At 43.3% G+C, this 13,246-nt stretch overlaps 1 protein-coding gene and 1 long non-coding RNA gene across 13 annotated transcripts in view; one reads left to right on the forward strand and one right to left on the reverse strand.

Annotated features, from left to right (window-relative positions):
- LOC103226908 (uncharacterized) overlaps positions 1-997 on the reverse strand; it is a 254,714-nt gene extending 253,717 nt beyond the window's left edge. For 10 of the 11 annotated variants that reach the window (XR_012090415.1, XR_012090414.1, XR_012090413.1 and 7 more), the window contains exon 1: positions 748-997. This is a non-coding gene — a long non-coding RNA (uncharacterized lncRNA). Of the gene's footprint in view, positions 1-394 lie in introns of all 11 variants that reach the window. The other variant, XR_012090410.1, reaches the window with a different exon arrangement.
- A 100-nt stretch (positions 998-1,097) lies between these two features.
- The window catches only part of MKLN1 (muskelin 1), a 376,455-nt gene continuing 364,306 nt past the window's right edge, over positions 1,098-13,246 (forward strand). For both annotated transcript variants that reach the window (XM_073009344.1, XM_073009343.1), the window contains exon 1: positions 1,098-1,207. The gene's annotated coding sequence lies outside the window, so the exon portion shown is untranslated. The remainder of the gene's footprint in view (positions 1,208-13,246) is intronic.

Below are 13,246 nucleotides of genomic sequence, written 5' to 3' on the forward strand. Positions count from 1 at the left end.
ATATATGTATCTGTGTATACAGAGAGAAAGCAAAAAGCATGTGCACTTTAATATTTTTGAGCCACTAATTTTTTCATCATTTCTAGCATTAACAAACACTTGGAAAGACTTACTCAAGTCCAGGGATGTGTGGAAACTCACAATGTTGAGTGCTGTGGGTATTACTGACTCACAGTCCCTTTAAGGGTTTGTACCATAAATCCCAAATTTCTGCCTTAAAGTTTTTACAGACACGGAGATTTTATCCTGTAAATCTAAGCCAGATAGCTATTTCTGGGTTTTTTAGTTCATGCGTTTCCATTTTATAAGGGAAACTGTTTGGATTGGCGGAATCAAGAAAAAACTTCTCAAGAAACTGAAGAGTGGGATGGAAGATCTTTTCTTTTGGCCTTACCTTGACACTCTCTCTCCACCTCATCAGTTTACCTCATCAGCCATGATGAATGAGCTCCATTCCAACCCTTCTAATTCTATAATATCTCTCCCAAGTTTTACCTTCCTATCTCATGCCTAATTCTTTCATCCCTTTCCTCCTACAGTCCTTGCCTCCCAACTCAGCCCCTTTTCTGTCTGGGCGCTCAGCTCAGGCCTCCCCAAAGACTGTACCCCCCATCCTCCCCTGCAGCTGCCCCCAACCCCACGCCCTTCCCAGCTCGGCCTCTCTTCTCTGCAACTCTACCTCCTTACCTCTCTTTGACCTCTAATCACCTTCACAGTCTGGCCCTTGACGTCTGGGCCTCTTCTTACCTCTCTTTACCTGAAATGTCCCGGCCCTCACTGGGGTCTCCTCCACACCCTTCTCTGTGGTCCCATCCCTTCTGCTGCCAAGCCCCAGCGTTCCTCCAGCTCGGCCTGGTCAGCTTGAGCCTCATTTTGTTCGCGTGCCCCTGGACTGGGAAAGGAGTGTGTGGTGCACAGTGGGGCCGAGGATCCCCCGGGGCCGTGGCCCCTGCCTCGCCCCCTCCACCCCTCCCGAGTCCCGGTTGCGGCGCTTCCTGGGCGGATGGCTTGGAATTGCTGCAGCAGCTGCGGTTCTGCTGTGTCATGCAAGAAGGAGGCGGCGGCGGCCGGAGCTGGAGGGGGAGGAGGGGAGGAACCTGATCCTCCGGTAGCGAAGGGCTGGAGGCAAACACCGAGCTCCTCCAAAGCCGCCCGGGAGCAGGGAGGGCTCCGCTAGCCCGGGGGGGCCCTCCCCGCGGGGCAGATGGTAAGTGGGGCGGTGCAGGTGGTCGCCTTGGGAAGGGAGCGCGTAGGGGGGTAAGGTGGGGCGGCGGGAAGTACTGGAGTCATCCCAGCCAAACTAAGGAGCCCGGTGTCCAGCTGAGAGGCACCCAGGCCGTAATAAGGATGTCCAGCCAAACGCAGCAATAATTACTATTCGAGTGACGCCCCGAAGTTGACCCAAGCTACACAGAGGGTGGAGTGGTGCATCCTGAACCCAGGGCAGAGCTGGAGGCAATGATTCAGGGTTTGAGAAGTATCAAGCCCAATGGCCTGGCGCTTTAAGGTGCAGCTGAGTAGGAAAAGCCAACCCACATCGTATTCCCAGAGCCTTGCTGCGCTTTCTGGGTTGTCTTGTTTAAAACTAGCGAAAGGGATGGGAAACCTGCCCAACCTCACTTTAGCCACGAAAATAATGCTCTTGGCCAGTGGCCTTGGACAAACAGCCTCTGGTGCAATAAAATAATCAATAGGAAGAAGAACTTCATTCCCCTCACCATCCTCCTTCCCCAAGTTCCTTTGACCAGAGTACCTCATTCGGCTTAAAGGAGAAAGAAAACTATGTGTGACATTCCCTCCCAGCCTACCTGCGGCCAGACTCCTCACCACACAAACTGCCCACCCCGCTCCTCTCCTCATCTTCAGAGCCATGATTCCAACAGCCATTGCAATACTACTCACGTTGGGTGAGAAGACTGCCTGAAACTCTGAACAATTTCACCTCCCTTGCCCTTTGCCACGGGAATTCAGAACCTACAACTGAGAGCAGGGAAGTTTACGGACAGGCTGGGCATGTAGGAACATTACTTCCTTCACTGGACTGTAGTGCTCCAGACAACTTTTTAATTATGATTATTCCCTTCCATTGCACTCTTGGAAATTTCAAAGCACTTTCTAAAACATCATTTTTTTAATGTCAGTCATACATTTAGAGGTAAGGGGTTGATGGGATTAACTGAAAGGCTAATGACTGTCTCAAAAGCACATGCTGTTGCTAGGGAACCCAAGCTCCTGCTGCTCTCTAATCACCAGCGTGTTCCATGGAAATCAAACTGCTCAGGGTGTTATTAAAATGAACGGCATCGGGTTAAAGACGTTCTTGCTTATGTTGTAGCATCCTGGATTATCGATTGCCTCACACCCACATATCTTGTTTTCCTAATTTGATTTCTGTATTTGCGTCACTGCCAGGGACACTCAGACTAGACCAGTCAGTTCACTTCCTGTTTCTCAGAACTGGTTTATATTTGGTCTCGTAGCACTAGCTGGTAAAACATTATCAAACTGATCCTCTTGGAAAGAAATCTTTGCTTCCCGTTGAAAACAAATTATTCCAATTAAATTCTAATTCCCATGGAAAACGTCATCATTTGAGGAGCAGACTGCCATTTGCCATTTGAGAAACCATCCTTGAAATGTAAAGCCTAGAAAAAAAAATCATCTCGATTTCTTTTACCCAAAATCTTCATTCCTCAGCACTAGAACTAAGACACACTCGAGTAAAGAGTAGATTTAAGTGTACTTCTAAAATGAAACGCATAAATTAATAAATAAATAAATACACGTTGAAGCTGGGGAAATCATTTAGACTAAATAAGTCATAGAATTGAATGGAATCCAGGCCCAGGAAGGACAAGTAAGCTTGGGTTAGCATTGTGGCATTCAGAGAACACAGTGTGATTACAAGGCTGCACTACAAATAGGAAACCCCATCACTTTGTGTACTAATTGTCTCTTTTACCAATTCCCCTACGTCCCTGGACAAGACAACCTTGTTTTGTTTTGTTTTCAGTTCCTTCCTCTTTATAACAAGGATATTGCAAAGGCAATATCAGAAAGATAAGCCCTATGTAAATAGGTGGATTCTGATGTAGACAATTTGTTTAGATGGAAAATAAAGCCCTTTGAAAAAGATGTATAATGGCATCAATAGCCTGGATGACCTTGAGTGAGCCATTATAGGTCTTATGTCAGTTTCTTTGTGGAAGCTTAAATGAAAGTGCTGGACTAAAGGATTTCTAAGGCTCCTCCCATTTACAAACTTCTGTGATGAGATTGAACTCACTACATAAAAATTTCAATTTTAGCTGGATTTTGCAATGTTAAATTTTAGCACTGAACCTTTAGTATCTATCCATAGGAACCTTGAGGGAAATGATGGGAAATGATTTTCTATTGATGTATCCATTTTTAGTGTCTGTTGACAGAAAAATAAAATTTACCTTACTCCCCATGTACTTACTCTCTCCCTGCCTCAGTGGTATTATGGAAGCAGCAGGATAAGAGTTACAAAAGGATATAAAAGTATAGAGAAAGTTCTTTCAGTCTACTTATTTATTTATTACAACAATATCTCACTGTGTTACCCAGGCTGACCTCCAACTCCTGGGCTCAAGCAAGCCTCCCACCTCAGCCTCCTGAGTAACTGCGGCTACAGGTGCACTCAACCATGCCTAGCCTTTCAGTCATTTTAGATATACGTAATCCTAAGTACTCTGATGATCCAAGTGGTGGAATGATGGAGGAAGGCGTATACAGAAATATAAACTGAATCCTCACAGAACTAATAATAATCTATTTGCCTGTGTTTTAATTAGTGCTAGGCAAAAATAGACCTTGTTCAGCTCTTAGAATTTTTCAGATTCACAGTATTGAGAAGTAGCATGAAGAAATGTGAGATTTGTGCCAGAGAGAAAAGACCTGACTTTGAAACCTAACTCTGCCACTTTATTCATTATTGAGTGCTTGCGCTGTGTCAGGTATTGTGCTGGGTGCTGGGAATACAAAGATGAATAAGACACAGTTTCCGCTTCGAAGGGCATTATAGTATCACGAGAACAAAGATGAATATGCAGTTGATGAGGCAACAGTGAGGTGATATCAACAGGGGAGCTTATAAGGGTGCCTAACCCTGACCACGCATAGGGTCTTTAACCACACAAGGTGAATATTGAGATGAGTTCTGAAGGATAAGTAGAAGTAAGCCAGACAAGTGGGCAGGTTACAGAGAAAGATATTCCAAGCAAAGAAAGTAGTATGTGTAAAGACCTTAGGGAAAAAGCTGTGCCCAGAGAGTTGAGGGTGAAGAACAGAGCCTGGCAAGTAGGTTCTAAATAAATACATTGTATAAATCTGTGGCAGAAGTCCTGAAGGAGAAATCTAGGAAGATTAGCATGGTCGAGTATGTCATCCTAAAAAGTCTGAACTTATTCTAAGGCTGTTGGAGAACCACTGATAAATTTTAAGGGGCATAGTGAACTGATCAAATGTTCATTTTAGAAAGATCTCTCAGCTGGGTGCAGTGGCACACTACTGTAATTCCAGCAGTTTGGGAGGTTGAGGTGGGCAGATTGCTTGAGCTCAATAGTTGGAGACCAGCCTGGGCAACATGGTGAAACCCTGTCTCTACAAAAACACAAACACACACAAAAAAATAGCCAGGCCTGGTGGCACACACCTGTAGTCCCAGCTCCTCAGGAGGATCACTTGAACTGGAGAAGCGGAGGTTGCAATGAGCGGAGATCATGCGTCTGTGCTCCGGCTGGGGGAAACTTACAGTCATGGTGGAAGGCGAAAGGGAAGCAGGCACCTTCTTCACAAGGCGGCAGGAGAGAGCGAGCTTGCAGGGGAAACTGCCACTTTTAAAACCATCAGATCTCATGCGCACTCCCTCACTATCATGAGAACAGCATGGGGGGAACTTCCCCCACGATCCAGTCACCTCCCACCAGGTCCCTCCCTCAGCACGTGGGGATTACAGTTTGAGATGGGACACAGAGCCACACCATATCACATTATAAGAACGAAATGATGATGGATGTCCAAACTAAGGTAGCAAGAATGGAAATGGAGAAAGGAAGGATTGAAAGGGTTCAAGATATATTAAGGACATAGTACCAACAGAATTTGATTATTGATGGTATCCTCCATCAGTGGTATCCTTCCATTTTCATAAGCCATAAATCTGCTCCCATTATATCCTGCAGATATATCCTGAGGTCCAAGATAGGGACCTCAGGAGGAAAAGCAGGTTGTGGAGTAAAGGTAATTAGTTTAGTTTTCAACATGTTGAGTTGAAGTGTCCATAGAATATCAAAGTGAAGCTGTCTACTACATAATTGAACGGGGAAGTCTAGAACTTAGGAGAGAGATCTATGCTGGAGTCATCAGAATAAGGAATAGTTCATGGAAGTAGATGAAATCTCCAAGAGAAGGTGTAGAGAAAGGAAAGAAGAGGATCTACTTTGGAACCCAGTGAAAACACTGAATTTAAAAAGTGAGGAAAGAAAAAACACAGGGGAAAAATATCCCAAGAGGTAGGAGGACCAGGAACAAGTAGTTTCAGAGAAGCCAGGGGAGGAAATATCAGCAGTATTAAATGCCAGTGAGAGATCAAGAAAAAGAGGATTGTGGCCAGCTGCGGAGGCTCACGCCTGTAATCCCAGCTCTTTGGGAGGCCGAGGTGAGCGAATCACCTGAGGTTAGGAGTTCCAGACCAGCCTGGCCAATATGGCAAAATCCTGTCGCTACTAAAATTAGCCGGGTGTAGTGGCACACACCTGTAGTCCCAGCCATTCAGGAGGCTGAGACACAAGAATCTCTTGAACCCAGGAGGCAAAGGTTGTGGTGAGCTGAAATTACACAACTGCACTCCAGCCTGGGCAACAGAGCAAGACTCTGTCTCAAGAAAAGAAAAGAAAAGAAAAGAAAAGAAAAGAAAAGAAGAAGAGTACTGAAAAGTTTTTGGATTTAGTAATAAGGAGGTCATTGGTGTGTTTGGTAAGAAGGAGTTTATTAGTAAAATGGGGTTAGTAGCCAAACTGCAGTGAGTTGAAGACAGGATGACAGTAGAGGATGCAGATAGATGAAGTTCTTTTATATAAGAAGGACTAAAGGGCAAGTAGGGAAAGAAAGTAAAATAAAAGTATTGGAAAGAGAGTGGTGCAATCCATGGTCTGCAAGCTTAAGGCGGCGCAAGGAAAGAAGGAAATACCCTAGTAGAATTCTTTATTCTCTGAGCCTTCAAATTAAATGGCATTACCATCCACCAATTACTCAACACAAAAAGCATGTAGATATTCTTGTTTCTTCTCTTTTCCTCCGTTTTCACAATCCTCAGAATTCAAGTTAACTTTACCTCCAAAACATTTCCAAAATGTCTTTCAATCTCCACCGCTACCACTCTAATACAAAGCACCATCATCCTTCTGTGCTCTTGTAATAGCTTTCTAAATGGTTTTCCTGCTGCTGCTCTTGTCCTCATTCTCCACAGCACAGTTAGAGTTTCATAAATCGTAAGTGTTAAGACATAAATCAGATCATGTGATTTCTCATCTTAGAATCCCTCCATGTCTGCTGATGGCACTTGTGATAAAGTCCAGACTCCTCCTCCATACAGGGCCTATGGAGCCCTGTACAGCATCCCTGACTATCTCTTCAACCTCATCTCCCACCACTCTCCACCACTAAAGTGACACCAGCCTTATTTATCTTCCTCAAACGTGTTGAATTTGCTCTTGTATTATACGATTTACCCCATATACTTCCTTTTCCTGGAATATTTTTTTGGTCATTCTGATCTTTGCTTATATGTCACCTCCTCAAAGAAGTCCTCCCTGATCACTCCACCTGAAATGTCCTTCTCTCTCCACGTTTCCAACTATCCTATGTATTTTTTTTTTTTTTTTTTTTTGTAGTAGTGGAACTTTATTACTATTTGTTTTTATCATGTATGGTTGAGAACTCCTCTAAAATGCAAACCTTATGAAGATTACTGGCATGTCAGGCACTTAAAAAATATTCATTAGGGCCAGGCGCGGTGGCTAATGCCTGTAATCCCAGCACTTTGGGATGCCAAGGTGGGCAGATCACGAGGTCAGGAGATCGAGACCAACCTGGCTAACATGGTGAAACCCCATCTCCACTAAAAATAAAAAAAAATTAGCCGGGCATAGTGGTGGGTGCCTGTAGTCCCAGCTACTCAGGAGGCTGAGGCAGGAGAATGGCGTGAACCTGGGAGGCGGAGCTTGCAGTGAGCTGAGATCTCGCCACTGCACTCCAGCCTGGGCGACAGAGCGAGACTCTGTCTCAAAAATAAATAAGCCAAAAATATATATATATATATACACACACACACACACACACACACACACACATATATATTCATTGGATGTTTATAGTAGGAAAAGGAGAAAAACAACCATTTATTAGAAATTGGAGGCATCAAGAATCAGAGTCTTAGTGCAACTGGAATGGCTAGTGGCAATGATTACTAGGTTTTTAAGATTCTGGAAGTGGAAGAGTTACTAGCTGTGTGATCCTGGATGTTTACATTCTCTGAGCCTCACTTTGTGGTTAACAATACTATATGCCTCACAAGGCTATTAGGAAAATGAAATGAAATGGAATGGGTATAGGCATAAGGCAGTCTTGTGAAATTATTTTCAGGAATTCAAGACTTCTGCAAATCAATTCATGCATTCTACATATGGACTCCCTTGTCATGGAGTTAGTCCTTGATGATTACTTATTATTAGAATTTAAAAATTGACTAAATCATTACTTTGAAAAGATACCAGGATATCTGATAGAACCTGGAAATTAAACTATTTAAGAAGAAATCAGAGTACTCCTACAAATCCATAAAAAAAAAAAAAACCTTTAAAACTCTAGAAAATTGGGCAAAGGGTATGACAAATAGATTGTAGTCAAAGAAATACAAATGTATCTGAAAATGTGTAATAATAAAAGGCATGCACATCACAACTGCAGTGACATCTATTTTTTTACTGTCAAGTTGACAAAAATAAAAAACTTTAATAATATACTTGGCTGGCCAGGCTGGGAAGCACGCACTTTCTTATACTGCCAATGGGAGTGAAAGGTGGTATCACTTCTATGGAGGGAAATCTGGCAACATTTTAAATGTACAAAGCCTTTACCCTGGCAGTTCTACTGTCATATATTTATCCAATAGATATACTCACACGGATATTGAAGGATGACTCTTCTAGGACCTACACTGAAGCACGATTTATAGTAGTAGTTAAAGACTGAAAACAGCCATCAATAGAGAAGTGGTTAAATAAATTATGATAGAATTAAACAAGTGAAAGAGGTTGGGCACAGTGGCTCACGCCTGTAATCCCAGCACTTTGGGAGGCCAAGGTGGGCGGATCACGAGGTCAGGAGATCGAGGCCATCCTGGCCAACATGGTGAAACGTCATCTCTACTAAAATACAAAAAATTAGCTGGGCATGTTGGTTCATACCTGTAATCCCAACTACTCGGGAGGCTGAGGCAGGAGATTCACTTGAACCCAGGAGGCAGAGATTGCAGTGAGCCGAGATTGCGCCACTATACTCCAGCCTGGGTGACAGAGCAAGATTCTGTCTTAGAAGGCAAAAAAAAAAAAAGAAAAGAAAAAAATAAAAAACAAGTGAAAGGCAGCTGTTAAAAGTGTGAGACAATTCTAGGCATAGTTGTGTGAAAAGATCTTCATGATACGTTACTAAGTTAAAAAAAAAACGATGAAGAACAACGTGTATTTTGCTAGCATTGCATTTCTTTTTAAAAGACGGTTTACATTTTTTGGTCTAAAAAACATAACTTGTGGGGAGATAAAATAGAGAAGAGAATGAGCAGATGTGGAGAGAACAGTTGGAAGGTACATTAATGGTTCCTGTGAGAGATCATGGTTGCCCAGATTAAGGCAGTGAAACACACAGGGAGAGAAATGATGAGAGCCAAGAGTTATTTTAAAGAAACTGATGATTGATTGGAAATAGTGGGTTATGGAGAGGGAGACACTGTCATAGTTGACTTTTCTCCCGAGATCAGGTACATGAACAGAGGTGCAAGAGCATGACTAAGATGGAGAATCCTAGGACAGAAACAGAATTGCAGGGTGATACAGTTTGGATATTTATCCCATTTAAATCTCATGTTGAAGTGTAATCCCCAATATTGGAGGTGGGGCCTGGTGGGAGGTATTGGATCATGGGGGCAGATCCCTTATGAAGGGCTTAGTGCCAGCCTATTGATGATGAATGAGTTCTCACTCAATTAGTTCATGAGAGACCTGGTTGTTTCAAAGAGTCTGGGACTTCTGCCTTTCCTCTTTTGCTCCTGCTCACACCATGTGACTTGCTGGCTCCCCTTCCCTTCTGCCATGATTGAAAGCTCCTGTAGTAGTTCATTCTCATACTACTATACAGACATACCTGAGGGCTGAGTGCAGTGACTCATGCCTGTAATCCCAACACTTTGGGAGGCTGAAGCGGGTGGATCACCTGAGGTCAGGAGTTCAAGACCAGCCTGGCCAACATGATGAAACCCCGTCTCTACTAAAAATACAAAATTAGCTGGGTACAGTGGTGGGCACCTGTAATGCCAGCTACTCAGGAGGCTGAGGTGACAGAATTGCTTCAACCTGGGAGGTGGAGGTTGCAGTGAGCCAAGATTGTGTCCTTGCACTCCAGCCTGGGCAACAAGAGCAAAACTCTGTCTCAAAAAGAAAAAAAAGAAAGAAAGAAAGAAAAGAAAGACATACCTGAGACTGGCTAATGAGAAAATAGGTTTAATTGGCCCATGGTTCTGTGGGCTGTACAGGAAGCATCACTGGGGAGGTCTCAGGAAACTTACAATCATGGTGGAAGGCGAAGGGGAAGCAAACACATCTTCACATGGCTGGCACAGAAGAAAGAGAGTGAAGTGGGAAGTGCTACGTACTTTTAAACAAACAGATCTCTTGAGAATTCACTCACTATCATGAGAAGAGCAAGGGGGACATCTTTCCCCATGATCCAATCACTTCCCACCAGGTCCCTCCCCCAACACTGGGAATTACAATTCAACATGAGTTTTGGGTAGGGACACAGAGCCAAACCATATCATTCCATCCCGACCCATCTCAAATCTCATGTCCTTCTCACATTTCAAAACACAATCATGCTGTCCCAACAGTCCCCCAAAGTCTTAACTCATTCCAGCATTAACTCAAAAGTCCAAGTCCAATGTCTCATTCTGAGACAATGCAAGTTTCTTCTGCCTATGAGCCTGTAAAATCAAAAACAAGTTAGTTACTTCCAAGATACAATGGGGGCATAAGCATTGGGTAAATACAGCCATTCCAAAAGGGAGAAATTGGCCAAAACAAAGGGGCTAAAGGCCCCATACAAGTCCAAAATGGCTGCCAGAGGGCAGTCATTAAATCTTAAAGCTCCAGAATAATCTCCTTTGACTCCATGTCTCACATCTAGTCCACACTGATGCAAGGGGTGGGCTCCCAAGGCCAAGGGCAGCTCCACCAGGCTCTACAGCATACAGCCCCTGCAGCTGCTTTCTTGGGCTGGTGTTGAATGGCTGTGGCTTTTCCCAGGACACAGTGCGAGCTGTCAGTGGATCTACCATTCTGGGATCTGAAGGACAGTGGCCCTTTTCCTATAGCTCCATTAGTCAGTGCCCTAGTGGGGACTTTGTGTGGGAGCTCCAACTCCATATTTCCCCTCCACTCTACCCTAGTAGAGGTTCTCAATGAGGGCTATATTTCTACAGTAGACTTCTGCCTGGACACCAAAACTTGGGGCTTGCACCCTCTGAAGCAATGGCCTGAGCTGCACCTTGGCCCCTTTTAGCCACAGCTGGAGCTGGAGTGACTGGGATGCTTTCCCCTTGTCTTGGCTATTAACATTTGGCTCTTCTTTACTTATGCAAATTTCTGCAGCCTTAAATTCTTCCCCAGAAAATGGGCTTTTCTTTTCTACTGCATGGTCAGGCTGCAAATTTTCCAAACTTTTATGCTCTGCTTCCTTTTTAAATATAAGTTCTAGCTTCAAGTCATTTCTTTGTTTATGCAAATAAGTATAGGCTTTTAGAAGCAGCCAGGCCACCTCTTGAATGCTTTGCTGCTTAGAAATTTTTTCAGCCAAATACCCTACATCATGTCTCTGAGGTTTGGTTTCACAGATCTTGAGAGCAGGGGCATAATGCCACCAGTCTCTTTCCTAAAGCATAGCAAAAGTGACCTTTACTCCAGTTCCCAATAAGTTCCTCATCTCCATCTGAGACCACCTCAACCCTGACTTCACTGTCCTTATCACTGTCAGCATTTTGGTCACAACCATTCAACAAGTCTCTAGGAAGTTCCAAACTTTCCCTCATCTTCCTGTCTTCTTCTAAGCCCTCCAAAGTGTTCCAACCTCTGCCCATTACCCAGTCCCAAAGTTGTTTCCACATTTTCGTATATCTTTATAGCCATACCCAATTCTGGTATCAATTTTCTATATTAGTCTATTCTTGCACTGTTATAAAGACATATGTGGGACTGGGTGATTTATAAAGAAAATAGCTTTAATAGGCTCATGGTTCTGTGTAGCTGTACAGAAAGCATAGCTGGAGGGATCTCAGGAAACTTACAATAATGGAGGAAGGCAAAGGGGAAGCAAACACATCTTCACATGGCTGGCACAGAAAAGAAAGAGTGAAGGGGAAGTGCTACACACTTTCAAACAACAGATCTCACAAGAACTCACTCACTGTCATAAGAACAGCAAGGGGGAAATCCGCCTCCATGATCCAGTCACCTCCTACCAGGTCCCTCCCCCAACATTGGGAATTACAATTCAACATGAGATTTGGGTGGGGACACAGAGCCAAACCATATCAGCTTCCTCAGACTCTCACCAGAAGCAGATGCGGCACTATGTTTGTACAGAACCAAGAACCAAATAAATTCCTTTTCTTTAAAAATTACCCAGTCTCAGATATGTCTTTACTGCAATGCAAGAATGGACTATCACACAGGGGAAGATCAAAAGTTCTAAATGCAGATGTCCCCTGAAGACTTGTAGATACAGCTGTGAGGCTCATAAGAGCTGCTGGAACTGGATTTATAAATCTGAAAGAAGATTGCCTCGGGAGGGTAGATAGAAAGACTAAAAAAAAAAGTGGGTCCAGGTCTAAACCTTGATCATTTAAGACTGAAAAGAAAAGAAAGAGCTGGCAATGGAGACTGAAAATCAGAAACCAGGAGACTACGGGGCCAAAGAAACCAAGAGAAGAATCTGTTAAGGAGGATCAACTCTTTGTTAAACACTGCCAAAAGGTCAAGGAAGATTATTTTAATTTGTTTCTCACGTAAGCGTTAAGCTCCTTGAGAGTTAGTACTATTTTATTGTTTATTTTTGTTTCCCTGGGGCTTGCCCTGTGACCCACACATAATAAATGATCAGTAAACTTTTGTTAGGTTGAAGAAAGAGAGAAAGATGCATGGCAAGAAAGACAGACATGCAGAAAGACAGTAGAATTTATGCTTGGGTCTCAAAAAATAAATAAATAAAACAGATTCCCTTGAGGTTGACTGCAAACCCAGCTTGATCTTAGGAAATGTAAGGAGGTTCTTTCTGCTCCCTGTGTTTTACTCTTGAGCTAACACATTGATGGGGCTCCCACAGAACCATGTTGTTGCCATGTAAGTGCCTTCAGAAAACATTTTGAGAAGTGATATTCACCTGTGTCTGGTCAATCTGAGTCATTTTTATCTTTATTTAGGTCCTAGGTGATGACGAAAAGAGCAATTTGCTTTTCCTCGTCTATGACCCCACCACATCACCCTGAATGAGTTGATGGAACCTGGGGCATCCATTTCTGTGCCACTACAGTTCTGTAATACACTGTAATCACTCATAAGGCTGCCCAGCCCGTTTCCCTTGAGAGAGAAAGGTGACTACTGGCAGGAAGAGACGTCTAACCTCTTAGAGAAACCACCAACTTCTTAGTCTGTTGTTGTTTCTGCATTAAAGTGCTGCTGCTCTCAGGGCCACTGTACAGAATATCAAAGGAGGACATGCTTGACTCTGTTCTAACAGTGTGGAGATCTACATAATAAAAGAGAGTGTCCTTGAATTACAAATTTTAGGAAATACAATAATAGATGTAGTTTAAACAATACTTAAAATGTTATGCCATCCTGTATCACTTAATTATACCAAAGATCAGTAAACTTTTTCTATAAAGGGCCAGAAA

This window comes from Chlorocebus sabaeus, chromosome 21, assembly GCF_047675955.1.
Source record: "Chlorocebus sabaeus isolate Y175 chromosome 21, mChlSab1.0.hap1, whole genome shotgun sequence".
NCBI lineage: Eukaryota > Metazoa > Chordata > Mammalia > Primates > Cercopithecidae > Chlorocebus > Chlorocebus sabaeus.